This window comes from Prionailurus viverrinus, chromosome A2, assembly GCF_022837055.1.
Source record: "Prionailurus viverrinus isolate Anna chromosome A2, UM_Priviv_1.0, whole genome shotgun sequence".
NCBI lineage: Eukaryota > Metazoa > Chordata > Mammalia > Carnivora > Felidae > Prionailurus > Prionailurus viverrinus.
Window position 1 is genome coordinate 82,756,282 of NC_062562.1, and position 26,930 is coordinate 82,783,211.

Sequence of the window (26,930 nt, forward strand, 5' to 3'; positions counted from 1 at the left end):
CCGGCCGTATCCCCGGGGGTTCTGTGTTCCCCGACTCATCTACCCCACCTCCTTCCCTCATTGATGGATCAGGGAGGTCATTGCTAACTAAGGTCGGGCCTGATCCGTCCCTCCGCCTTGGCCCCTTCTAGCTTCCTGGGGTGCCTTCAGGTCTGGCAGCCCCGTGTGGATATAGGCTTGGCAACTAGAGTATCAGTGGTTCTCAAACTCGAGTTACACATCTGAATCACCTGGGGTAGTTGTGAAAAATACAGATTCCCAGGTGGCTAGTCCCAGAGAATTCCGTAGCTTGGGGCCCAGGAATTTCTCTGCATTTTTAACAGGCACCAGATGATTCTGAAGATGGTCCGAGAACCAAGCTTTGAGAAACACTGGTCTGAATCCTCTGGAAGAAGTTGGGACAGTGACTTTCAACCGTTAGGTGTCACTCAAAGCATAATTAGCTACCACCAGATGCTCTTGGAATTTGGATAAATTCATCAAAAAAAAAAAAAAAATTACTGTTGTCTTTTGAAAATCACAGTCCTTAATTCTTTTGAGTAATCCTGACATTATAGCAGGGCCAGATTTAGAGAAATGCTTTCTTTCTAGGAAGCCTAGTTTCAACATTTATTTGGGGTTTAAGATCTCCCTACTTTGAGAAAGGACTTGAGACATTTATAACAACACACATACAAAATAGAATGATGAAAATGAGAAACGATTTTTTGTTTTAAAGGTCAGAGGCCAAGTAGGAGGACAGATGTGTTAGGAATCTGGGATGAGTTAGTTACTACTATGAGCACTAAAGTTTCTGGCCACTAAAGCAAAATTAAAGCAGGAAATTCCAATACAGTGATCCTTGGATATTTGTTAGGAGTATGTCCCCCAAACCTTTGGAAATCCTCAGATTTTGGACTTTCTAGGGCGTAAGTTTTCTCCACAGAACAGGTACACCGTCATGAGTGGGAACAAGGAGACCACATTGAAATCTGAATGCTGGGTGGCAGGAGAGGCTCTTCACTAGCCCCAGAGATTCTGTCCCACATACCAGCCTCAGTGCCTGTGGGTCAGATTCCCACCACTGGAACATTATGTGTCACAGACAATTAGAAGTTCTTATTCAGACTTAATCTGTGAACGTCAAGGGTCTACTTTGTTTAAAATTTGAGAATTCTTATCCGGTACCTTTGATGCTGATTTATAAAGAGATAAGGAGAAGATAAAGGCAGTGGGGTTGATAGTTCCAGAAATTCTGGTTACCTGTACAATATCAAGTCAGTTATAAAAAGTTTCTTTGATGTGAAATTTGAATGGAGTATTTTAAGGCATAATATTCTCTTCCTTCTTTTCATAGACATATCCATTATCATGTTCACATGAGTAAAAAGTAAAAAGTCCTGGAAAAGCATGGGAAAACCTGGAATCTAATCCTGCCTCTGGCATTTACCAAGATGGGGTTTGAGATCAACTACTTGATCTCTCTGAGTCTCATTTTCTCCCTTTATAAGGTAAGGATGAAATGTTTACCTCACAGAGATGAGACTTGCACTTTCAAAGGGAAAATCACTATGCAATGGGATTGCATAGTTGAGTCAGATTTTTCTTAGATGTCCCAGTTGTGGCCCACTTACAAACTGGGCCGCATTAACTAGCATACTAGCAGGTGAGGTTTTGAGTAAGTGCCAGTAAATCAGCCATTCCCATATGCTGTGATTCCCATGTGCTGTGTTGCTCTACCCCGGGTAGACTTGGCTACCTCGAGGAATATTCTAAAATCCTCAAATGCAAATGTTTTCATTGAAAATTGGAGTATGTTCTGATTCTGGCTGGGGTAGCGTTTGAAAATGAAACCGTCAGAGCAAATGATAGCCCGTGGCAATTCCATCATACAGGAAGATATTGCCTGAAAGAGTTAAAAGTGGTTTCCAAAAGGCCTAACTAGAGTGTCGTTGTGCAATGGTAATCTCTAGCTTGGACCGTGATAATGATAGTTCACTTTTAATATCTTTCTCCAACATTCCTCCCACCCCCACCTGGGCCAATTCCATCACTGTGGCAGAGTCAATTAGCTGGCCTTGAATTACTGTGAGATACAGGGAGGCTGATATTATTCACAGCATTTCCTGAAGGAGGAATTGGAGCAGAGAGAGGTTAAGTAATTTGACCAAGATGACAAAATGGGTCAGCCAAGAGTAAAATGTTGGGTTTCTTTCCTCTTTTGCACTTACTGAGAAAATTTTCCTAACATCTTGCCTTGCAAATAGGATCAAAGCATGTGAAATGGACATGCTCAATGGCCACTGCTGACCAACAGGGACTAGACCCCCTCACTGAACAGAATACTTAGCATTTATTTCTGAACATCTTACTTGTGATAATAAACTAGAAGGTGAAATCATTCAAAATACAAAGCACAAAAGAATACCTCTTATGATAAAAAGATTTCTCAAGTGTTTGTTTATAGATCATTAAATTCTTAGTGGGAGAAACTACATGCTAAAATATTCCAAGCTACTACTGACTGCGAGTATTAGTGAGAAATTAAAATGAACTAGATCTTAACATAAAATGACTTAAAGGATGGACATTTGTATAAGTGGCTTAATAGTTTTCATTTTTCTGGACAAGAATTCTCCATCTGAATACTAGCCATGAGGTGTCTGCACGAGGCAGGAGCCTGCAAAGCTGTGTATAAGCGCCAAGGGCAGCAGACAGCCCCTCCCCCACCTTGCCCTTTCACCGGCCTCATCCGGGTGACAGGAACCCTGGTGGTCAGGAAGAGTCCTACTCTAACATTTCAAACTCCAGTTTTCATGAAATCTTGATACACAATAACCAGAAGTAACAACCATATTTTGTTCTGCTTCCTTCAAACCTTATTTTCTCCTGGCTCCTTCCCCCTTCTTTTTTTTCTCCAACCCGGCCACCGCCTAAAGCATGTGATTGTGTTCATTTGCTGAGTCGGTGCCCAGGAAGATGAGCTGCCCACATTCTTCCTGAGATGTTCTAACCAGAACTGGAAATAACAGAGATGCATCCTAGGAAGACAAAATCAGCCATGTGGGCCTGCGGGGGTTTCTGCAGCCCCATTGTCCAAACAGTGTTCCCAGCCCAATGGGCTGAAATCAGAAAGGAAAAAGCCTCTTATTCCAACTTGACTTCCTCTACCTGCTCTTGTCCAGGTCACCAGTGATCTTTCTATTGGCAAGTCCAGAGGCTATCTCTCTGTATTCATCCTAATGCTTTGTCTCACCACATTTCACTGCCAGAAACAAAGCCAACTCTGGGCTCCCATGACACACTGTTCTCCTATTGTTTAGACTCTCTCTTTGGCAGTTCCTTCTCAATTTCCTCTTCTTTTACTTGACCTCTAAATGTTGGCATTTCTCAGGGGTTGGTCTTAGGTCATTTTCTTTCTTTTTAGTGTCTCCTAGCTATTCTCCTCTATTCATGTGGCTTTTATACAAAAGCAATACTCCTGAATGTTTCTGCTGAGCTCTATGCTACGAGCTCTGGGCTGGTGTGTCCACCTGTCTATTTGCTGTCTCCACTCGGATCATTCACTGGGGTCTTCATTTAACAGGTCAAAAGTGGAAATCTTTTCTCCCCAAGCCTATTCTGCATTCTTTCCTCATTTCCCCATCTTGGTGAGTGGCACAACCATCCCCTGGAATCATGCTTGATTCCTTTCTCTCCCTCACCTCACAAATACAATCCACCCACAAGTCTTATCAGTCTTATCTTCAAGTATACTTGGACTCTCACCACCTGAGGTCAAGATTTAGGGCACTCCCTAGAAGGACTGCAACCAGTGTGGGCTGCCCAAGATAAACACAGTTAAAAACAGCCATGGGCGTGCCTGGGTAGCTCAGTCGGTTAAGTGCCTGACTTTGGCTCAGGTCATGATTTCATGGTTCGTGGGTTCCAGCCCTGCATCAGTCTCTGTGCTGACAGCTCAGACCCTCGAGCCTGTTTTGGATTCTGTGTCTCCCTTTCTCTCTGCCCCTCCCCCATTCACACTCTGTCTCTCAAAAATAAATAAACATTAACAAGAACTTAAAAAAAAAAAAAACACCGTAGTGTGGACCTCTTTCATAAACCCTTGGCAATACTGTTGAAGACAGAGAATTCAAAAATGAATTTCAGTGCTGTTCAGACAAGAGAAGTGTAGGATACACACCCTCTCCTGAGCTCAGAGCTCAAGACAACTAACCTAGTTCCCATAACCAAGGATGTACGTTCCAAGCCACTGTTTCTCACAGGGCTACTCCCGTAATCCACTCTTCTCTTTACTTCTAGTCTCGCCTACTACTAATTATTCTCCATACAGCACCCACAAGAATCTCTTTGCGACACAAAGTAGACCATGTCATTCCTTTGCTTAAAACTTCAGTGGATTCTCAATGCTATTAGATGAAAATGCAAAATTAATATCATAACCCACAAAAGCCTGCATGATCTGGCCCCTGCCAGACTCCTCAGCTTCATCCCCATTTATTTTCTATTCTCCACCCACACTGGCCTTCGTTCAGTTCCTAAATGCACCAAGCGCCTTCTCTATTCTGGGATATCATTACTGATTCTTCTGCCCAGAAGGTTCTCCCCCCAACTATTCACATGGTGAGTTCTTTTTTATTCTTTAGGTCACTTAAATATCACCCTAGAGGACCCAATCCAAGGTAGATATTGTGCTGTCCTCAAGAACATCTTGCTTTTATTTCCTAATAGTAATTATAATTTGTAATTATATATCTGCCTGCTTATTTGATTAATATCAGTTTCAACTACTAGGTGGCAAATCTTCACGAGGGCAATGGCCACCTTAGTCTTGTTTATCACAGTGGGAATTACTAGTGTTTGACACAGTGATAAAGGCTCAGTGAATATTTGATGAACAAATCAATCTGTTCCACACACAGAAATGGAAGACTTGAAACCAGATGCCTACTTGAGCAAATACTTCAGAGAAGATCTTCATTTAGAGGATAATCAGCAAAAAAAAGGTTTGTGTCTATGACTTTTATCAATTTTCAGAGGGGGAGGATGGTGGTGAATTGCTAGTGTGTATTTGAAGTGGGAAGGGAAATCAGTAAGTTTGGGGCAGGAGTGCAAAGGGAGGACAGCAGCCACAGAAAGGGCACTGGGAAGAGTTCTTGGCTTTCATCAGTGGTCCCTGGGATGGAGAGAGATAGAGAAGCTCTATTTCAGTTTAGTTCTAAACTAAAGAGACATAGAGAAGCTCTGGATGGAGAACAGGTAGTTTAGTTCTCCTGACTTTTAACAGATATTCTTTCCCTTGTTAATCTTCTCAGCCATGATGATGTTGCTTAAAGGAGCTTTATCTCTGGAGAGTCATTACTCACTATGCCAATGAATGTTCAGATGAACCACAGGCAAGACGGACCCTCAATAGCTCACACTCTATTGGGGGGCAGATGCAGGTCCCCATCCTAAGTTAGGATTAAGTTTCTTCCCCTTCTTATTGTTGGTTCCAGTCACTTTGGATCTCTCCTAGAAAATAGACTGATTAAGGGTGCCTGTGTGGCTCAGTTGGTTAAGCAGACTGACTCTTGATTTTGGCTCAGGTTCTGATTTTGTGCTTCATGAGATCGAGCCCCGTGTGGGCTTTGGATTCTCTCTTTCTTTCTTTCTCTTTCTCTCTGCCCCTCCCCCACTCTTTCTCTCTCACTCTAATAAATAAATACTTAAGAAAATAGACTAATATGTAATTATATATTATTAGTATATATGTACATAAATCATACACACACTCATACACATACTGTTATCTTTGAGTTAAAAGATGTGTGATCTCTTGACTTTATCTTGTAGGAACCCAGCAATATTGACAAATAAAATGCTGTATTGCACTTCATGTGCCTGAGATTAAAAAAACAAGCAAACAAAAAAACCTCATCTACTGTGTTTCAACAGCTTGTTTCTTTTATGGAATATAACTCAAGTGACGGTAACCAGAGAAGTGACCCACTAGGAAGAGACTACTTATTGCCATAAATAAGTATCTGCAGGGGTTCCTGGGTGGCTCAGTCAGTTGAGTGGCTGACTTCGGCTCAGGTCATGATCTCACGGTTTGTGAGTTCGAGCCCCATGTTGGGCTCTGTGCTGACAGCTCAGAGCCTGGAGCCTGCTTCTGATTCTGTGTCTCCCTCTCTCTCTGCCCCTCCCCCACTCATGCTCTGTCTCTGTCTCAGAAATAAACATTAAAAAAATAAGTATCTGCACTACTGGTTTTCCTAGGTGGTTCTTATCTCCAGAGAAAAAAAAAATTGTGCAGGAGAAGGAAATGTAAGGAAATCAAAGAAGAGTTAATTTTACCATGTGCAGAAGGGTGAGGGAGACACCATAGAAAGGAGCCAGGGATTGCTGCAGAGGAAGGAGGGCTTGTTTCCTGCCCCACATCTCACCTAACAGCCCTAGTGTTTCCAGCTTTGGGCTGATTGGTTCCCACACTTCTCTCCTCCTCCCAACACAGGGCAGGTATGCAGAGCTAATGACTGCCTTTTGGATTAGTGTTCAGGAAAGTAACAATAGTATTACCACTATTGTATGACTCATAACAGCAACAGGGAACATTCAGTGAGGTGCTTCCTAGATACATCACTCTTCTAATATATTTACCCACATGCAAACTTGTATGTTTTACAGATGAGGAAACTGAGGCACAAAGAGGTGAAATAACTTGTTCCAGGCTACCTAGATGGTCAGGAATGGAGCAGGTTGTTGAATAACTTTCTCAGTTGGGTGGTAGTCTACAAACTCAGCTGAAACACTGTCACTAGACTCCTTTGCTATCCTCTATTTTGATTGTGAAATGGGGCTCATCTCTTCTTCTGGGGCAGTAGCAGAGAAACTTCTATCTCAAGTGAGTCTGTCAGAGGCAAATCCATCATTCTTCCAAATGGAGACTCTGAAATGCCATTTGTGTTTGAACCTTGGACACAGAAGGGTGGGCACCATAGTTAAGGTGTTTATTTGTGGAAATGCTGGAAATATGAGCTAGAATTGGAAGATAATGAAATTAGATTTCTTAAGAGCAGGGATAATACTACATACTTCAAAAAAGACCCTCACAGTGTCACACTTTGACCTGAACTGAATTGAAAATACTCCCACTAGATATTGGAAAACACTGGGTCAGTTTGAGACATACTTTTACTGCTCAAATGAATAAAATCATTTTGCAAAGAGATCCATGGATTTGGTAAGTATTCCTTCTTATGAAAACCTTTCCTATTGCAACCTACAGTTGGCTGGGTTAAAGGATACTGATGTGGCTATACTGAACTACAGTCTCTTGTACTTTAGAATATTATAGGAAAATATAAAAAATGATTACAGTAGATCAAAGGACAGTAATGTGAGGTCATTTGGTGTTCAAAAGAAAAATCTTTTAAGGATGTGTCCAAACCATAATGGTTCATTTGGATCTGTTCAACCATCACTAAGGCGATTGCTTTTTGTAACAAAATACAAAGAAAAATGTGCCTTTAAAAAACTTCTGAACACATTAATTATTTTACTTTGCTTCTGCTCTTTCTGAAGCATTGCTTCCTGAGGCATTGTTAATGGCATTCAAACATGTATGTTTCATCTTTCTTACCAGAGAGATGAAAACGAAGTGTTAGAAACATCAATAACTTTAAAAATTGTGACCCTATTTGGTTACTGCTGCTTCACATTTATACTCATTTTAAGAGCAGCAGTACACCTGTGGCAAACTTGACCTCCAGGGCTGAAGGGGCTATTGATAATGGAGCTACTGTTTACTGAGTGCTTCATCTGTAACAGGAACTGTGCCCTGTGTGCCACATACATTATCTTTTCATCCTCACAATGGTCCTGAGCAATATGGTGCTATTATCCCTACTTTACAGATGAGGAAACTGAGGTTTAGATACCTTAGTCAATTTTCCAGGACCACTCAGCTGGTAAGTGAGAATCAGGACACCTGACTACATAACTCCAGAGCCCAAGCCCAAGCCACTATTCTATTTTGGTGCTTTCTAACTTTTTCCACATCAGGACACACATAGAAAAATATATTATTTAGTGCATTAGAGTAAACAGATGGAAATGATCAAGGTCTGAAAACACCAGCCAAGCCCTTCTATATGCCCCCAGGGCCAAAAGGAGTCGATACCTTGATGTAACCTATCAGAAGTGTGTCATGGAGAACAGATTAGGAAACTCAGTTCTGTTTTTCAATGAGGGAAAATCTTGATGACTCACATTGACCTGGGAATGTGGGGATGCTCAGGAATCACTCTCAATTAGTAAAATATCTGCATTCCGGGATTTATGAAAAATATGTGGTTTGTTTATTTTATGGATGTTTTGGAGAGCAACACATTCTTCTTTTCAAATAAAATCTTAAATGAAACCCTCTATGTAAACAAATAAAAATGGAACCACTTTGGTTAGGTGAGGTGGATCCAAAGCCTCTTGCCATTCACCCACCTCCCACCTGTGCTGGGCTATTTGTTTTTGTGGGGTTTCTTGGTAATAAAACCCTCTTCTGCATTCCTTAATCCCCATCACCTATTCCACCCATGCCCCACCCACCTGCCCTCTGGTAACTATCACACCTGAACTGGTCTTTAGGCCCTTTCTTGGGGAAACTTGAAGCTCCAATAGACAGTTTGAAAATCACTACATGAAGAAGAGGTGTCTCCCAAAGCCCCTGTTAAAATGCAAAACTCCCCAAGCAGGAGTGGGAAGAGGAGAGAGTCAGGGAAGATTTCTGTGATAGATTTTTCTTTTTTCTTCTACATGTTAGTAGCTGGGAGTTGGACTCCAGAGAAGGGAGACAAAGCACAGGGAAGTTTTGCTGGAGAAAGGGGATGGAAGTGTCTGTACCACAGCTGGCAAGCACAAACTACCTTTCCATAATTTGGCTGGTGCTGGTTTACTCAGCCAGAGCCTCAGCTGACAGTTCACAGTCCCGCTGAGCCAGCAGTGGCCCTCCCAGCCCTCAGGAAGGATAAGTCAGCAGTTAGTGGAGGAAGGAGTATCAGTGACAGGCCAGGCTCAAACCCTCGTACTGCCACTTGGTGTGAACTTGGGCAAGTCATTTAACCATTCTAGCCTCAATTTCTCAGGGAACTGGAAAACTGAGAGTTAAGGAATAACATCTGCCCTGCTTCCCTCCCAGGGCTGTGATCAAAGGAAACAATACATATATGGATGTTTATATACATATCGGCCATTGTATTAATAGTTAAACCCAATTTTTAGAAAGGGCAAAAGATTTGAATTTTCACTTCACTAAAGGTGATATTTGAATGGCAAATCAGCACATAGTATGATGCTCAACATCCCCAATAGAAAAATGCAAATTAAAACTACCGTGAAATACCACTACACATCTATTAACATGGCTAAAGTAAAAACCAAAACCAAACAACAACCTGAAAATAACTGGCAAGGACGTGGAGCCACCAGAACGGTCACATGATTCTGTTGGAAATGAGAAGTGGAACAGTGCCACTTGGGAAAACAGCTTAGCAGTTTCTTAAAAAGTGAAACATTTAGTTACCCTACCACTCCGCAATCCTGCTCTGAGGTATCCACACAAGTGAAGTAAAAACTTAGGTCCACACAAAAACCTGTATGCGAATTTGCCTAGTGGCTTTATTCTTATTCACCAAAAACTAGAAACAACCTGAAGGTCCATGAACTGGTGAACGGATGAACACACTGTGGCACGATGGATAGTCTCAGCCACGAAATGGAACAAACTATTTATCTGCCCAACAGCACGAGTGAATCTTAGTTGTGTCATGCCAAATGAAAGATGTCAGCTCCAAAATGTTACATTCTGTATGATCCCCTTTATATGACATTCTCGAATATTAAAACTAAAGGGGCAGAAAACTGATGAGAAGTTTCTAGAAGTTTGGGGTGGGGAGAGGCTACCACGCAAAGAATGGGAAAATTGTGGGGGATTCTGGAACTGCTCTGTATCTTGCGTATGATAGTGATTATATAGCTGTATGGATTTTTCAAAACGAGTGGAACCGTATACTGTAAAGGGCAAATTTTACCGTATGTAAATTATACCTCAGCTTTTTTAAGGATCTTTTTCTTTTCTTTCCTTTTCTTTCCCTTTCTTTCTTTCATTCTTTCTTTCTTCCTTTCTTTCTTAATTTATTTTTTTAATTTACATCCAAGTTAGTTAGCATATAGTGCAACAATGATTTCAGGAGTAAATTCCTTAATGCCTCTTACCCATTTAGCCCATCCCCCCTCCCACAACCCCTCCAGTAACCCTGTTTTTTCTCCATATTTATGAGTCGCTTATGTTTGTCTCCCTCCTTGTGTTTATATTATTTTTGCCTCCCTTCCCTTATGTTCATCTGTTCTGTGTCTTAAAGTCCTCATATGAGTGAAGTCATATGATATTTGTCTTTCTCTAATTTCACTTAGCATAATACCCTCTTGTTCCATCCATGTAGTTGTAAATGGCAAGATTTCACTTTTTGATTGCCAAGTAATACTCCATTGTGTGTATATATCTATATCTATATCTATATCTATATCTATATCTATATCTATACCACATCTTCTTTATCCATTCATCCATTGGTGGACATTTGTCCTCTTTCCATACTTTGGCTATTGTTGATAGTCCTGCTACAAACTTTGGGGTGCATGTGTCCCTTCGAAACAGCATACCTGTATCCCTCGGATAAATACCTAGTAGTGCAATTGCTGGGTCCGTAGGGTAGTTCTATTTTTAATTTCTTAATATACCTCAGTTTTTAAATGTGAAAAAATTAATAGTGTTGAGAAACTGTTTTTAAGCCTGGTGGGAAGAAGTCTTCTTAAATTGGTTACACCGTTTGCAAATAATGTCACCACCACTAGTTTGCTTAGTAACCTCTGTTTTCCTCATCATTGCACTAAGGTAAGTCTTAGCCTGATGAAACTGATGATGAATTCTGAGTTCCCAGAGTTAGCAGAATCCAAAATGAAGAGGTTTTTTTTAATTTTTATTAAAAAAAATTTTTTTTAACATTTATTTATTATTGAGAGACAGAGAGAGACAGAGCATGAGCATGGGAGGGGCACAGAGAGGAGGAGACACAGAATCTGAAGCAGGCTCCAGGCTCTGAGCTGTTAGCACAGAGCCCGACGCGGGGCTCCAACTCATAAACCGCAAGATCATGACCTGAGCCAAAGCCAGATGCTTAACCAACTGAGCCACCCAGGCACCCTGAATTGAAGAGGTTTTACACTAATCTTTAGAAAGCATCTTTAATCTTAAAGCTTTTTTAGATCATTTTCTTCATCACAGAAATACATCCCTGTCTGAAGTGGGAGACAGTGGAAATAGGAATGAGAATAATCAATCATAAGGTACCCATTTCATGGGAGAAATGATGGAAACTGATAATAGCCACCTCTTGCCAAAGACAGAAGTGGAAACAGGCTATTCAGAGGATACTCTTGAACTCCAGCTAAACCCATGCCTCTGTGGTACCCAGATGAGATTTTCACACCCCCTTCATCTGCCTCTATAAGCCATTCATTCATGGGCAAGACTCAGGCATCAGATTAACTTACTTCTGGACTGAGGCCCTACAAATGATGTGCAACTATATCCCCATTAATATGTCCCCAGGGAACAAAGTGCCCCCCCCCCCCCGCCTTTTTTGAAACAATTCTGGCTGTTTAAAAAAGAAAATGTATTAGTAGAAGCAAAGGTCTTGTGTCTGGAGTCCTCTGATTTTGTCATTATCATATTTCATCAAGGCTATCCTCAGACAATTTTTTTTCTGTATCCAGTTTTGTTTCTCAAAACACTGCCCTCTCATCCATCTCTCTCTCTCTCTCTCTCTCTCATATATATATATATATATATATATAACCCAGAAATGGACCCACAAACGTATGGCCAACTGATCTTTGACAAAGCAGGAAAGAATATCCAATGGAATAAAGACAGTCTCTTTAGCAAGTTGTGCTGGGAAAACTGGACAGCGACATGCAGAACAATGAACCTGGACCACTTTCTTACACCATAAACAAAAATAAAATGGATGAAATGGACCTAAATGTAAGACAGGAAGCCATCAAAATCCTAGAGGAGAAAGCAGACAAAAACCTCTTTGATCTTGGCCGCAGCAACTTCTTACTCAACATGTCTCCAGAGGCAAGGGAAACAAAAGCAAAAATGAACTATTGGGACCTCATCAAAATAAAAAGCTTCTTCACAGCAAAGGAAACAATCAGCAAAACTAAAAGGCAACCGACAGAATGGGAGAAGATATTTGCAAACGACATATCAGATAAAGGGTTAGTATCCAAAATCTATAAAGAACTTATCAAACTCAACAGACATGAATAGGCACTTCTCCAAAGAAGACATCCAGATGGCCAACCGACACATGAAAAAATGCTCAGCATCACTCATCAAATCAAATCAATACAAATACAAATCAAAACCACAATGAGATACCACCTTAAACCTGTCAGAATGGCTAACATTAACAACTCAGGCAACAACAGAGGTTGGTGAGGATGCAGAGAAAGAGGATCTCTTTTGCATCGTTGGTGGGAATGCAAGCTGGTGCAACCACTCTGGAAAACAGTATGGTGGTTCCTCAAAAAATTAAAAATAGAACTACGTTACGACCCAGCAGTTGCACTAGTAGGTATTTATCCAAGGGATACAGGTATGCTGTTTCAAAGGGGCACGTGCACCCCATGTTTATGGCAGCACTGTCAACAATAGCCAAAGTATGAAAAGAACACAAATGTCCATTGATGGATGAATGGATAAAGAAGACGTGGTACATATATACAATGGAGTATTACTCGGCAATCAGAAAGAATGAAAGCTTGTCATTTGCAACTACGTGGATGGAACTAGGGGGTATTATGTTAAGCAAAATTAGTCAGTCAGAGAAAGACAAATATCATATGGCTTCACTCATATGAGGACTTTAAGACACAGAGCAGATGAACATAAGGGAAGGGAGGCAAAAATGATATGAAAACAGGGAGGGGGACAAAACAGAAGAGACTCATAACTATGGAGAACAAACAGAGGGTTACTGGAGGGGTTGTGGGAGGGGGGATGGGTTAAATGGGTAAAGGGCATTAAGGAATCTACTCCTGAAATCATTGTTGCATTATATGCTAACTAATTTGGAGGTAAATTAAAAAAATAAAATTTAAATTAAAAAAAAAGAAAATTATGAAAAAAACCCCAACTTACTCATTTCTGATCACAAAATACAGGGAAGCAGCAAGGACAATGCTTGTAGCCTCTTGGTTCTAGGTCTTCCCAGCCTATGCACGATGATGAATACCTTTGGACCACACCAGGCTCACACTCCCCCGCAAGCACCTTCCCATATTCTAGCAGCTGCAGAGTATTGTGTACAACCACTTGAGAAGTTAGTTTCAAACAGATGCCTCACTCACAATGCAGAGTCCCCTCCAATTACAGTTTTCCAGCTCAGGTTTGCAAATACTGAAACTGAAGTAACTATGGTTGTTCCTGCTATTGATCTTCTAAAACTCTCATAAACAAGTAGGTCACAGACAAATTATGCCTTCATAGATCTTACAGATGTGTAAAGTGACTTTTTAAAGAGAGGTCTTTCTTAAACAGGAGTGGTGACTAAGCCCTTTCTGTGTCCGCAGCCTTCTAAACCCCGGATGGCAGCTCTTGGATCCCCCACATCCCAGGGCGGTAATGGAGGAAGGGCAGGTCAGGCCCAGCATGAAGAATAAACAATCTTTACTGTGTTCAGACTGGGAGTCATAGGGTTTTGAGGGTCTCTGTAGATTGGTCATGTTTCTTCTCCATCTTCTTTTTGGTTTGTTTCCATAACCTCATGAGCTGTTCTAATGAATCTTGGCCTTCTCCTTCTTCTCCTCGTCCAGGGTGGCTGTCACCTCTTGGCACTTCCAGCCAATGTTGTGAGCCAGGCATCCCAGATGGACAAACTCTCATGGACGAGACACAGTCTCCAGGGCAGCAGTAAACATCAACTGACTTTTTCTTGTCAGAGGGTGGTGCGCTCCCATCCAACAGCCTGAGGTGGTCAGAGCCACCTGGCCTTCTTCATCTGGTGGGCAGAGGTCTCTACTGTTCGCCCAAAGATGTGGTAGGGGCCCAGGACCAGTTGGTGTCCATACACTTGTGGAGGAAGGCCAGGTATTTTAACTTGTTTCTATAGAAATTTCCAGAAAAGCTCATTGCCCTCACAGTGGACAACCACCACCTTCCAAGCCAGCAGTACCTGCTTGACAATGATGAGCCATGATGGGTACCTAGAGGCCCAGAAGGTAGCCTCAGTCATCAAGCATGAGACCTGCCTTTCTGCCATTTTTGGAAGATGCCTCCATTTGGATGCCTCCAAAATTTTTAAAAACTTCCATTCAACATACTTTTGTTGACACCTACTACTTACATTATAGAGGAGGTCTATGCACTGAAAAGGCTGTGAAGCTGTGAAGATGGCAATATTTCTATCTTCATGGATCTTACTATCATAGTGAAAGAGACAGAAAATTAATATATAAATAGTTAATAATAAGCCTGATAATGATAAGTACAACACAAGAAAATAAGGTAACGTGAGAAGGTAGAGAGATGTGGGGTACTATTTTATTTTATTTATTTATTTTTAATTTTTTTGATGTTTATTTTTGAGAGAGAGGGAGAGAGAGAGAGAGCAAGCAGGGCAGGGCAGAGAGAGAGGGAGACACAGAATCTGAAGCAGGCTCCAGGTTCTGAGCACAGAGCCCAACGCAGGGCTTGAACTCACAGACCACAAGATCATGACCTGAGCTGAAGTCAGACACTTAATGGACTGAGCCACCCAAGTCCCCTGGGGTACTGTTTTAGATAAGGTGGTCAGGGAAAGCCTATCTGATGAGCTGACACTGAGAGGGGAATTGAATGTCGGGTAGTAAGTCATGTGGGGACAGATGGAACATGTGCAAAGACAAGGCTTGGCATGTTGGCAGAATGGTAAGTAGGATGTGGAGGCAGAGGGGGCAAAGGCAAGATCAATTGGGGCTTCAGTGAGGTGTTTGAATTTTATTCTAAGTGTTCTGGAGGCCATTGGATGGTCTCATGAAGGGGGATATTTTATTCTATTTATTTATTTTTATTTATTTATTTTTTAAAGTTTATTTATTTTGAGAGAGAGAGAGAGCATGAGTGGGGGGAGATGCAGAGAGAGAGAATCCCAAGCAGACTCCATGCTGACAGCACAAAGCCTGACATGGCGCTGGACCCCATGAACTGTGAGATCATGACCTGAGCTGAAATCAAGAGTTGGACACTTAACCAACTAAGCCGCCCTGGCGACCCTAGGGAACATTTTAAAAGGCTAACATGGCTGCTGTGTGCAAAATAAATTGCAGGCAGAAGCCAGACATCAGTCAGGAGGCTATTGTGGTCACCCAGGCAGGACATGATGGTGGCCTAGGCTAGGCAGGTGGTGAGAAGGGGCTAGATTCATGACATGTTTTGAAGACAGACTAGGCTGGACCTGCTGATGGAGTGGATATAGGGTGTGAGGGAAAAGGAACAGTCAAGGAGGACCTGAGGTTTTCTTTTGTCTTTATTCACCAGAATATGTGCTGACCTTCAGGCAGTCGTGTGCTAGGCACTGGAGATGTGAAGATGAACAAGACACGATTAGTGACTCCAGGAACTCATCGTGTACAATTTCAGAATTCTGGACTTCCAGGGGCAAGTACGGAGTGCTGTGGGCTGGGCACATGAAAATCAATTGTTCTGTATTTGGGACGTGGAGAGGGCTTTAGTTTGAGTTTAAAAGGAGCATAGACACAGAAATAGAGAAGACTATCCCAGAAAGTGGGATCAGCAAGTGCTAGGTGGATTGTGGGAATGGTGAGGGGTATCTGGGATAGCAGAAGAAGAGATAGCTGGGAGAGCAGGTTGGGGAGAACTTCACCGGAAAGAGAGTTGGGAAGCTTTTAAGCAAGAGGGTGATAGGGAGGATCTTCCTCCTTATCTAACAGGTTGAGTCATTCACTGATACTGACAAAGGAATTATACTTGAACTAACACTTAACTAACTGCATGTTGCTTCGATCAGAGTATCATGTTTTTTTTTTTTTTTTAATTTTTTTTTTTTTTCAATGTTTATTTATTTTTAGGACAGAGAGAGACAGAGCATGAACGGGGGAGGGGTAGAGAGAGAGGGAGACACAGAATCGGAAACAGGCTCCAGGCTCCGAGCCATCAGCCCAGAGCCTGACGCGGGGCTCGAACTCACGGACCGCGAGATCGTGACCTGGCTGAAGTCGGACGCTTAACCGACTGCGCCACCCAGGCGCCCCCAGAGTATCATGTTTAGATTCTTTTATAAATAAATCAAATTTCCTTTTCTCTTATTGGTATTGGCAAGCAGAAGCATGATCACTCTTTGGCTGAGAAATACTATTAATCTTGCTGTAAATGAATATTTATTCAATTATCTACTCTGTGCCAAGCAACTGTGTCGACTGCTGGGAATTCAGCATGAACAAGATGACATTCTTGCCCTTGCAAAGCTTGTTATATGAAGTAGATATAGAACAAATGATTTCAAATGTGATGGACCATCAAAAGAAAAGTTTTTTAAGAAGTAAAGGGTGCTACAGGAGCATTTAATGGGGTGCTAACCTCATTTAGGAGTTCAGGGAGGCCTCCCTGAGCAAATGGTCTTGAAGTGAAAACTAGATCGATTAAAATTTTATTATTAGCAGCAATGTCATCCCCTATTTCTTCAATAATTAGCCTTTTTTTCAAGTCGTTGCTTCTCTTCTGCTTTGAATCATGCCTACTTCTTGCCTAATGTGAAGAGAGAGAAAACCCAAATCTCTCACTTTCACATACCCCAAACTAAACTTTTCAGGATATTCCAGAGTGAGCCTCACAATTTGGACTTCCCTGCATTCACACATTCACACCCTCATTCCTGTGTGCTTGGCACTGGAGGGGACTCCAGATAGACTCCCACGGTGCAAACCCAGGACGTGAGCTGTAGGGTGACCTGAGATGAAGTGACAATGAGCTTCCTCATTTGAAGGACATGCAGAGGGACATGGAGTTCATTCAGCAGGTGTTGGAGACTCACTGGAGGGTCTGAGTCGGACTTTGTAATGTCAGGATTCATGAACATGGGAGACAGGAAAGAGAATTGAAATCTAGAGTTGAGGCAGCATAGATTTGTATTTTAGCTTTACTACTGACTAGCCGTGTAGCTTTGGGCAAATGACCCAACTTCTCTGCGCCCAAATGATACATTATCTACTTTAGACATCCGTTGTGAAAATTAAAATCACCCAAACTTTTGTAAAAACTAAGTGAGGATCTACCATTTTGGGGCACATAGTAAGCACTTGTAAATAATAGCGATAATAATAAACAAACAAAACAAACAAAAAACCCAGCTAACATTTGCTGGGCATTTACTCTTAATGCTAAATGTCGTGCATGCATTCTGTCATTCAAATTGCACAACAAAGCACCTGAGAAAGGACCAGAGCCCAGGAGGCATTCGGATAAAAGGAACTGTCATGAAGGACCCCCGCTGGGATCACAGGCCTGACCCTGAACTTAGGACCCCAAGGGCTGCTGTAAGCTTAGCAGCATGTCCCCAGTTATTGCACCCTTTTTTCCCCATCAGGCAGCTGATAACGCCAGAGAACCCTTACTCCCTACCTATTGGTTTGTGAAAGCCTCCTGCATCTCCCCTGCTCTGATAGTCAAGAACAAACGATGATACTATTTGAAACCATCTGAGCCCTCATTCATGGTCATGTTATAGTTCCCAAGAAGTGTGGGGGACAAGGGTCTGTGTGGCACAGGGCATGGATTGGTGGGAAGGGAGGGAGTGACAGGAGCCTGGGCTTGACAACATTGGAGAGACCAGCTGAAGACAGAAGGCAGTCTGGGTGGGAGGGAGATGGGTGGGGCTGTGGGAAGTAGTGAGTCCGCCTCATCTTAATTTTTTTTTTTTTAACATTTATTCATTTTTGAGAGAGAGACAGAGTGTGAGCAGGGAAGGGCAGAGAGAGAGAGGGAGACACAGAATCTGAAGCAGGCTCCAGGCTCTGAGTTGTCAGCACAAAGCCCAACGCAGGCACTAAGAGATCATGACCTGAGGCGAAGTCAGAGGCTTAACTGACTGAGCCACCCAAGCGCCCAGAGTCTGCCTCACCTTGAAAAGGAGAGTTTGGGCTGGGTTTTCATTAATGCTGCCTGTGAATTTTCATTTTTACAAATAAAGTCTCAGAACTTCCTAGAAACAAACCAATGGGTATCAATTTCTGTAGCACTTAGGGCTCATACAAAATGTCCTATTTCACACGGGTTTAATTTCATTTTAGCAAAAGGTAAGGCTGTTTATTGAAGACATTTCTCCAGAAATAAAGATGAACTGAGGAAAAATACCCGACACTCTATTGAACTATCACTGCAGATGATGGTTCATCAGGGCCTGGGATTTGTACAGGTCTGTGCACTTGCAGAAAAACCCTACTGTGCCAGCTTGCTCCGCCGAGTGCTCAGGCAGCAGCCTAAACAAGGGGCTGCAGACAAGCAGGGGAGCCAAAGGCTGGCTTGGGAGGAGGATATTGGCAATTGGGTGCAGAGGGTGAATTGTTGGCAGCAGTGCAGACTCAGACATGAAGGCCATATTTGTGCAGCAGGCTCCCTTCTGAACAATACACATCTGCTGAAAGAGGAGGACCCAGTTCCTGGGCTGTGTGCACATTTGCAGCCTAAACGCTTGGCTCTTTGTCTCTTCAGCTTCAGTATCACCTCCTCCGAGGCCTCTCTCACCACCTTGTCCAAAGTGGTTATTTTCTGGTGCAGCTCCTTAGTCTCGTTCACAACATTGACTACAATTTATTTGTGTGTCTCTCTTGCTAGAATATAAATCCTATTTGACACAGACTGTGATCTGTCTTGTTTGCTGTTGCAACTTAAGTCTCTGACAGTACTGGGTGCATACTACCAAGTGTTCAATAAATATCAGTTGGATGAAAAATAAATAGATCGGCCAGAGATCACTCATTCCCCTTTCTTGAAAGTGGCATAGCAGCCAACTCTAGTAATTTCCAGAAATGTGGAGAAACCTGGTATATTTGTAATAAATGCATGTGAATTGCAGGGGAGCAAGATTTACCACCCCAAAATGTGTTTCTTTGGCATGAGGATTATTTTAGAGTGACTATTTTTGAGAAACAAAGACTCAAGAAGTTTTTCTTTCTACCTGCCCCCCTAAACTGCCCCAAAACATTTAGACAGGGGAGGCTGCAACAAAAAGAGAGCTATCACCAAAGATGCGGTTCTTTTATATCAGAAAGACTTCTCAGTGTGGCATGGCAAACATCTGCTCTTGCTGTCTTTCTGTGAATTGTCTTTGTCTCCCAACCCCTCTACCCTCTTCTCCTTAGCTCAGGTAGCATATAAGCCTCATTTGCCTGGCTGCCTGTGGATCTCATGTTCTCTGGGACCCCTCTACATATATGATTGAATGTGTTTTTCTCCTGTTACTCTGTCTCATGTCAATCTGATTAGACCACCAGAAGAATGTAGAAGGGTAGAGAAAAAATTTTCCCTCCCTGACAGTTGGCAGGATTTACTTCATGGTGTGGACACTGCTCGTTCTGAGGCTGCTATAGCTGAGACATCCTGACACCTCAGACAAACAGCATCAGAAGGTAAGAATTCTTACCACAAGGGTTTCCTGGATCTCTGCTGACAGGGTCTGTTGGAAGCAAGCATGATGAGAGTCTCCTCCCCCCTTTTCCCCACCCCCTAAATTTAGCTTAGCAGGATAAAGTATTTGTGGAACTAGTTCCTTGGACATAGGCACTCTAGTTAAAATTTGGTAATGAGTACCCTTGACTTTTATCCATTGTTTTCCTCCCAAAGATGGTCGCTGTTTTTGTCTCTGCCTTTTGTGTAGTTTGTCATAAGGAGGAAGAGCCATAGGGCAGAACACAGGCATAGGCACCATAAGCCCGCTATTCGAGCGTGGCTCACAGACCATGGTTACCAGACCGGCATCTGTGCAAACAAACTTGGCCGTGAGTCCCCTATGTAAAAACTGGATGGGGTTTTTCCTTTTGTCTTATTCCATGTCCTGAGAATTTGGCTTTACGACAAAGCCAAATTCTCTTTGGTCTCTGCCATGCAGAAGGTACACTTACCAGGGTGCACCAGCTGAATAGAGTGGGGTTCCATGGCACGGACTCCCAAACAGCACTCTCTTCATCCAACCATGCCAGCTCTCAGGGGAGTTTGCCATAAAGGGTCCCAGTCCATAAGGAGCCCTTGTAGCCTCAACCTTCCTTTCTTTGTTAGTGCTGGGAAAGTCTCATTCCAATAGCACCTGCCTGGTGTCACAGATTAGCAGGTTTGTGACTGGAGGCATCTCGAGTTCTTGTGGGAAACCAGAGACACTGTATTCACTACACTGTCCTTACCACCTGTGCATCAAAGGCTTTTGCTTTCCTAGGCAATCTTTGGGAATGAACTTGCTGGATCTTGTGAGGGCTGCATATTTTGTATTCTCTTGTGGGATGCTTCTTACGTCCTTGGTCAAGCCATAAAAAAGCTTATTAGTTTGAGTTGCTATTGAGATTAATAGATCCTACTTGTCAATGGCCAGAGGATGGATTTTTGAATTGAAAACTTCTATAGTTGAAAAATTTTGGAGAGCTCTCATCCTAAACTATTGTCTTACTAGCGTCTGTGGAAAAGACCAAATTAAAAAGTGGATACAAAGAATTTTAATGGCTAGCCTTAGGGACTCCTTTTTACAAGATGAAAGAACAGAAATTAAAACCCCACATTCAATGTAAATTCCTCCTTCCTAAAATCCAAAGAATTAAGCATGCCACCTTCCAGCACACCTGCTTATTTGATGTCTGAGAACTGCTGTTCCAGAAACTGTAGATACAAAAAAAAAAAAAAAAAGGTACAATCTTACTAAACTTGTTCTATGCATGGCTTGGGCTTTCTGTGTGCCTGAGATTTGCAGGCTCTCGATTCTTTTGACTGACTTTGGGTCTTGAGAAGGTAGTATCCTTTGCACCCTTTTTAAAGACGCCTCTTTGATGCATGAAGTTTTTTCCATATTGCCCAAATATATATTGTTTGTCCAAGCTAAAAACTGACAAGATATTTAAATGCCGTTTTTTGTGGGGGAAGGGTAGTAGTATTTTGGTTAAAAGTTGATTAGAAGTTGGAAGCTGATCTTCAAAGCCTGATAGGATTTTTTAAAGTCTCTTCCCCAAACCTAAAACTTACGGGCCCAGAGGGAGAGAAGCAAATGGAGACAATGTAACTGGACGGTGGGTCAACCCTTTAATATCATTTAGGCTGCAACCTAACTCTTTGGGGAAAAAAAATTGAGAGCAACTGTTCTTATCTTATAAATCTTTGCAAAATAAAAAATAAAATGTAGTTCTGGAGGTAATACAAGGTCCCATCTATTCCTTTAAAAGATTTTTTTTTTTCATGTTTATTTATTTTCGAGAGAGAAAAAAAAGAAGAGAGAGCGCAAAGCTGGGGAGGAGCAGAGAGAGAGGGAGACACAGAATCCAAAGCAGGCTCCCTCCAGGCTCTGAGCTGTCAGCACAGAGCTGAAACTCACCTGAGCCACCCAGGTGCCCCATCATCTATTCCTTTTTACCAATCTTAAAACCTCCCCAATTTATCTCAAAAGGCTTGTGAGTTGTTAGCCTTAGGAAACCAAAGTCCTTCTTGAAGGAACTTCCATTCTTTCTTTGTCCCTTGAAGATGTAAATCTTACTATATCTTTGAAACGTAAACACCCCAGGAGGTACCTAAAACAATGCCCACATTTGCCTAAAACTAAAGGGGAAAAAAAGAAGAAAAGGAAAGGAAAGGAAAGGAAAGAAAAGAAAAGAAAAGAAAAGAAAAGAAAAGAAAAGAAAAAGAGGCCTAAATTTAAAAAAATACAAACTGCCGAGGCGCCTGGGTGGCTCAGTCAGTTAAGCAGCCGACTTTGGCTCAGGTCATGATCTTGCAGTGGGTTTGAGCCCCTTGGTGGGCTCCGTGCTAACTCCGGCTCTGCTTCTCTCTCTCAAAAATAAATAAACATTAAAAAAATTAAAAAAACAAAAACACAACAAAACTGCTCCACAACGTCCATAAGATTACATGTCAAGGACAAGCACAAATCAGGCATCCTCACCAATATTACTAGTAAAAAGCTTCAGCCATTTGAGCAGATAATCTTACAAACTAGTGAGTTTTATATTGTTGTATCTGATTCATAGCTAAATTTTCAAAATTCAAAGCTGTAAGATCTTTTTGTGTTTATGTATGTCCGTATATGTACAATATAGAAACGGTATTTTTCTACCTCCACTTGCCATTGCCAAAATTAATTTGTAAAAGAGCTCTATTTAATGATTAGTTTCAAGTTAAGTGCTTATAAATCAAGCATTTCTAAATCTCAGAAAGATGATAGAAACTAACCCAAATGTTCTCAAGTTTATGTGATCTAGGATAGTTTTCAGGAAATTAAAGGTAGTTTAAGTTTGTTGGTTTAATTAATATGGGCATATCTTTAGAGTTTCCACATTAAGTGTAATACCATATTCTACTTAAAGTCAAATAAATTCATGTTATTTTTGTTACAAAATTTGTCAGCAAAAAACAACCAACCAACCAACCAAACAAACAAACAAATGAAAGAAAATCTTAAGATGATAGCTAAGGGCTTTGCTGTCTCATGAAATTTTCAGGTGTAATCTAAGTATGATTGTTAAGAACAAATGAATTAAGTAGATGTGATTGAGGTAAGACTTTTTAGGTGAACTTTTTAGCAATGATTGTTTTTTGAAAGGTTTCCGTAGTTTTCCAAATCTCTTTGGTAACTTCCACCCTTAGAATTTTGCTAAGTTAAATTAAATGATGAGAATTCATTGACCGTCTAGATCATTTCCAAAGAAAATAAAATACTGAAACATTAATTGCTAAACAAGTCTAAGTTTACCTGTTTATTGTCTTCTCATCACAGGGAAACTAAAGGTGTTCGGGTGCATTAGTAAACATGTCTTGTGCCACATTTAAAGACTACATATACTATTAACAGGGGGCATAGGCCTGTGTGCTGTGGGGTCTCTGGGATGGTTTTCTGACATTGCAGCATAGCGCCTTCATTTCCTGGATATTTTCTATATGGGCTTTTTTTTTTTTTAACATTCTTTTTTTTTAAATTTTTTGATATTTATTTATTTTTGAGAGAGAGAGAGACAGCGTTTGAGAGGGGAAGGGGCAGAGAGAGAGGGAGACACAGAATCTGCAGCAGGCTCCAGGCTTTGAGCTGTCAGCACAGAGTCCAATATGGCGCTCAAACTCACAAGCCGTGAGATCATGACCCGAGCTGAAGTCGGACGCTTAACCAACTGAGCCACCCAGGGGCCCCTTAAAAAAAATTTGTTTTTAATGTTATTTTTAAGAGAGAAAATGAGAGAGAGAGAGAGAGAGAGAGAGAGTGTGTGTGTGTGTGAGGAGAGAAAGAGGGGCAGAGAAAGAGGGGGACAGAGGATCAGAAGCAGGCTCTGTGCTGACAGCAGAGAGCCCAATGCAGGTCTTGAACTCACAAACCATGAGATCATGACCTGAGCTGAACTCAGATGCTTAACTGACTGAGCTTCCCAGGTGCCCCTTTCCATGTGGGTTATGCTCTGCTTTGTTCTATGCTCTTCTTGGATTGTGCCCCCCACAATGACCTCATCTGAACATGATCGCATCTGCAGATACCCTCTTTCCATGTAAGGTCTCATGCACAGGTCCCCATCAGTGTCAGGCCATGCACCCTGAAGTGTCTAAACTCTGGGAATAATCCAAGGAGACTACCTGTGGATTCAGAGGAGCTGGCTCATGTGCAGTCTCACCACACCTCCTGCCCTCATGTCTTTAGCAGCTCTAGGCCTTTTCCAAGGTAGATGGGAAAGAGAGAGTAGAACCAAGGAGAGCAGTGACTAGGCAACTCTCCAGCACAAGGATGGCAAGAGTTGGAGAGTCACCCATGAAGAAGGTCACTCAACCTGCTGTTACTTAGTTCCTTTGTGATCACTAAAGAGATGTTGCTGGGTGAACTGGGCAGACGCTGGGCCCCAGGGCCTCGACCCAGCCAGAGCCAAAGGATTTGCTGAAGGTTCGTGGTTTTTGTCATGAGAATGAATTTAAGGACAGGCATGTAGCACAATGAATAAATAACAGAAGCATGAAAGTTTATTAAACTAAAAAGTGCATTCTTGAGATCTGAGAGCAGCTGAGCCCGGGAGAGAGGGAGAGAGAGAGAGAGAGCAAGAGAGAGAGCTGCACACCCTGAGTGTTGGGTTTGCATCTTTTATTGACAGTTATTAACCAGGGGGCAGAATATTAATTTTTGGGAGTGAGAAGTAGGGTTTGGTACTTTTTCTTGACTCCAGTGTATTAGGAGGCAGCCCAAGATGGAATCCTTTGGGATCAAGGAAACTGATCCCATAGTTAATTCCTACAAAATGAGGACAGTACATTAACTAACTAGGTGTTCATTACCAAAATCCTCCTTGGCTTCTGAAATGGTGTCCCATTAGGAAATTGCTGAAAGTTCCTGGGGTTCAGAGTGGCAGGAGGCGTCCCTCTTCTTGACTGCTCTGACACCATTGTACTACCTGAAAGGGGATGTTGGTCTCCCTACACTTCCCTATTGCATTCTAGACGACAGTGGGTGCCAGTGAATGAACTGAAATGCTGTAGAGATTAGAGTTGCTTCTTTCCATTTGAGGGGAGTCAATATTATTGGTGACCAATAATAATATCCTTTGTAAGCCTCTAGCACTAGTATTAATGGTTAGGGTAGTGGTTCTGGCCTTTGTTAAGAAGGAGAAGCTACCTGGATTGGAAGAACAAATATTGTTAAAATGTTGACACTACCAAAAGCAGTCTGCACATTCAATGCAATCCCAATCAAAATAGCACAAGCATTCTTCACAGAGCTACAATAAACAATCCTAAAATTTGTATGGAACCACAAAAGACCTTAAATAGCCAAAGTAATGTTGAAAAAGAAAACCAAAGCTGGAGGCATCACAATCCCAGACTTTATCCTGTATTACAAAGCTGTAATCCTGAAGACAATACGGTATTTGCACAAAAACAGACACAGAGATCAATGGAATAAAACAGAGAACCCAGAAATGGACCCACAAATATATGGCCAACTAATCTTTGACAAAGCAGGAAAGAATATCCATAGAAAAAAGACAGTCTCTTTAGCAAATGGTGCTGGGAGAATTGGACAGCAACATGCAGAAGAATGAAACTGAACCACTTTCTTACACCACACACAAAAATAAATGCAAAATGGGTAAAAGAGCTAAATGTAAGACAGGAAACCATCAAAATCCTACAAGAGAAAATAGGCAGCAACCTCTTTGACCTCAGCCACAGTAACTTCTTACTTGACATGTCTCCAAAGGCAAGGGAAATAAAAGCAAAAAGGAATGATTGGGACCTCATCAAGAAAAAAGCTTCTGTACAGCAAAGGAAACAATCAACAAAATTAAAAGGCAACCAATGGAATGGGAGAAGATATTTGCAAATGACATATCTGATAAAGGGTTAGTATCCAAAATCTATGAAGAACTTACCAACCTCAACACCCAAAAAACAAATAATCCAGTGAAGAAATGGGCAGAAGACATGAATAGACACTTTTCCAAAGAAGATATCCAGATGACCAACAGACATATGAAAATATGCTCAATGTCACTCATCATCAGGGAAATACAAATCAAAACCACAATGAGATACCACCTCACACTGGTCAGAGTGGTTAAAATTAACAACTCATGAAACAGATGTTGGTGAGGATGTGGAGAAAGGGGAACCCTTTTGCACCACTGGTGCAATGCAAACTGGTGCAGCTACTCTGGAAAACAGTATGGAGGTTCCTCAAAATAATTACAAATAGAATTATCCTGTGGCCCAGCAATTGCACTACTTTATCCAAAGGATATAGGAGTGCTGATTCGAAGGGCACATGCACCTCAATGTTTATAGCAGTGGTATCAACGATAGCTACATTATGGAAAGAACACAAATGTCCATCGACTGATGAATGGATTAAGAAGACATGGTATATATATACAATGGAATACTAGTTGGCTATGAAAAATAATGGAATCTTGCCATTTGCAACAATGTGGATGGAACTGGAGGGTATTATGCTAAGTGAAATAAGTCAATCAGAGAAAGACAAATATCACATGATTTCACTCATATGTGGAATTTGAGAAACTTAACAGATGACCATAGGGGAAGGGAAGGAAAAATAAGATAAAAACATAGAGGGAGGCAAACCATAAGAGACTTTTACATACAGAGAACAAACTGAGGTTGATGGAGGTGGGGAAAATGGGCGATGGGCATTAAGGAGGGCACTTGTTGGGATGAGCACTACGTATTGTATGTGTAATCAGTTTGCTGAACGCTGGATTCTCCTCTTGAAGCCAAGACTACACTGCATGTTATCTAATGTGAGAATTAAAAAAAAAAAAAAAGAAGGGGCAGCTATTTTATATTGTATTAAATGTCATATATCTAAGCTAGAAGTACTTTCGATCTGAGAGCAGGACAGAGAATGCCAAACAGTCCATGGGAAAGGACAAATGAGAAACAGGAAAAAACAAAAGTATGGAACTCCTATCTAATCCAGGCAACTTTCTGCGAACTTTATCCATGATTTAGTCCCAAGGGAGGGGCTCACCACTGAGTGAATGTCCCAATAGGTAATAACTCCAGCTTGTCCCTTTTGGGAAGCACACGGTCAGACATATCTTGGATGTTATGCTCATTGAAGGATCACACCAGGTTATTTAGAGACCTTAGACAGGAGTCTTAAGATTGGTGGCTG

At 41.7% G+C, this 26,930-nt stretch overlaps 1 protein-coding gene and 1 long non-coding RNA gene across 3 annotated transcripts in view; one reads left to right on the forward strand and one right to left on the reverse strand.

Annotated features, from left to right (window-relative positions):
- MAGI2 (membrane associated guanylate kinase, WW and PDZ domain containing 2) overlaps positions 1-26,930 on the reverse strand; it is a 1,356,537-nt gene that overhangs the window by 1,140 nt on the left and 1,328,467 nt on the right. The window lies entirely within an intron of this gene.
- LOC125160168 (uncharacterized) lies at positions 224-16,079 on the forward strand. The gene is made up of 4 exons (XR_007150164.1): positions 224-1,490; positions 4,902-4,985; positions 13,900-14,173; positions 15,602-16,079. It is a non-coding gene; the product is annotated as an uncharacterized LOC125160168 (long non-coding RNA).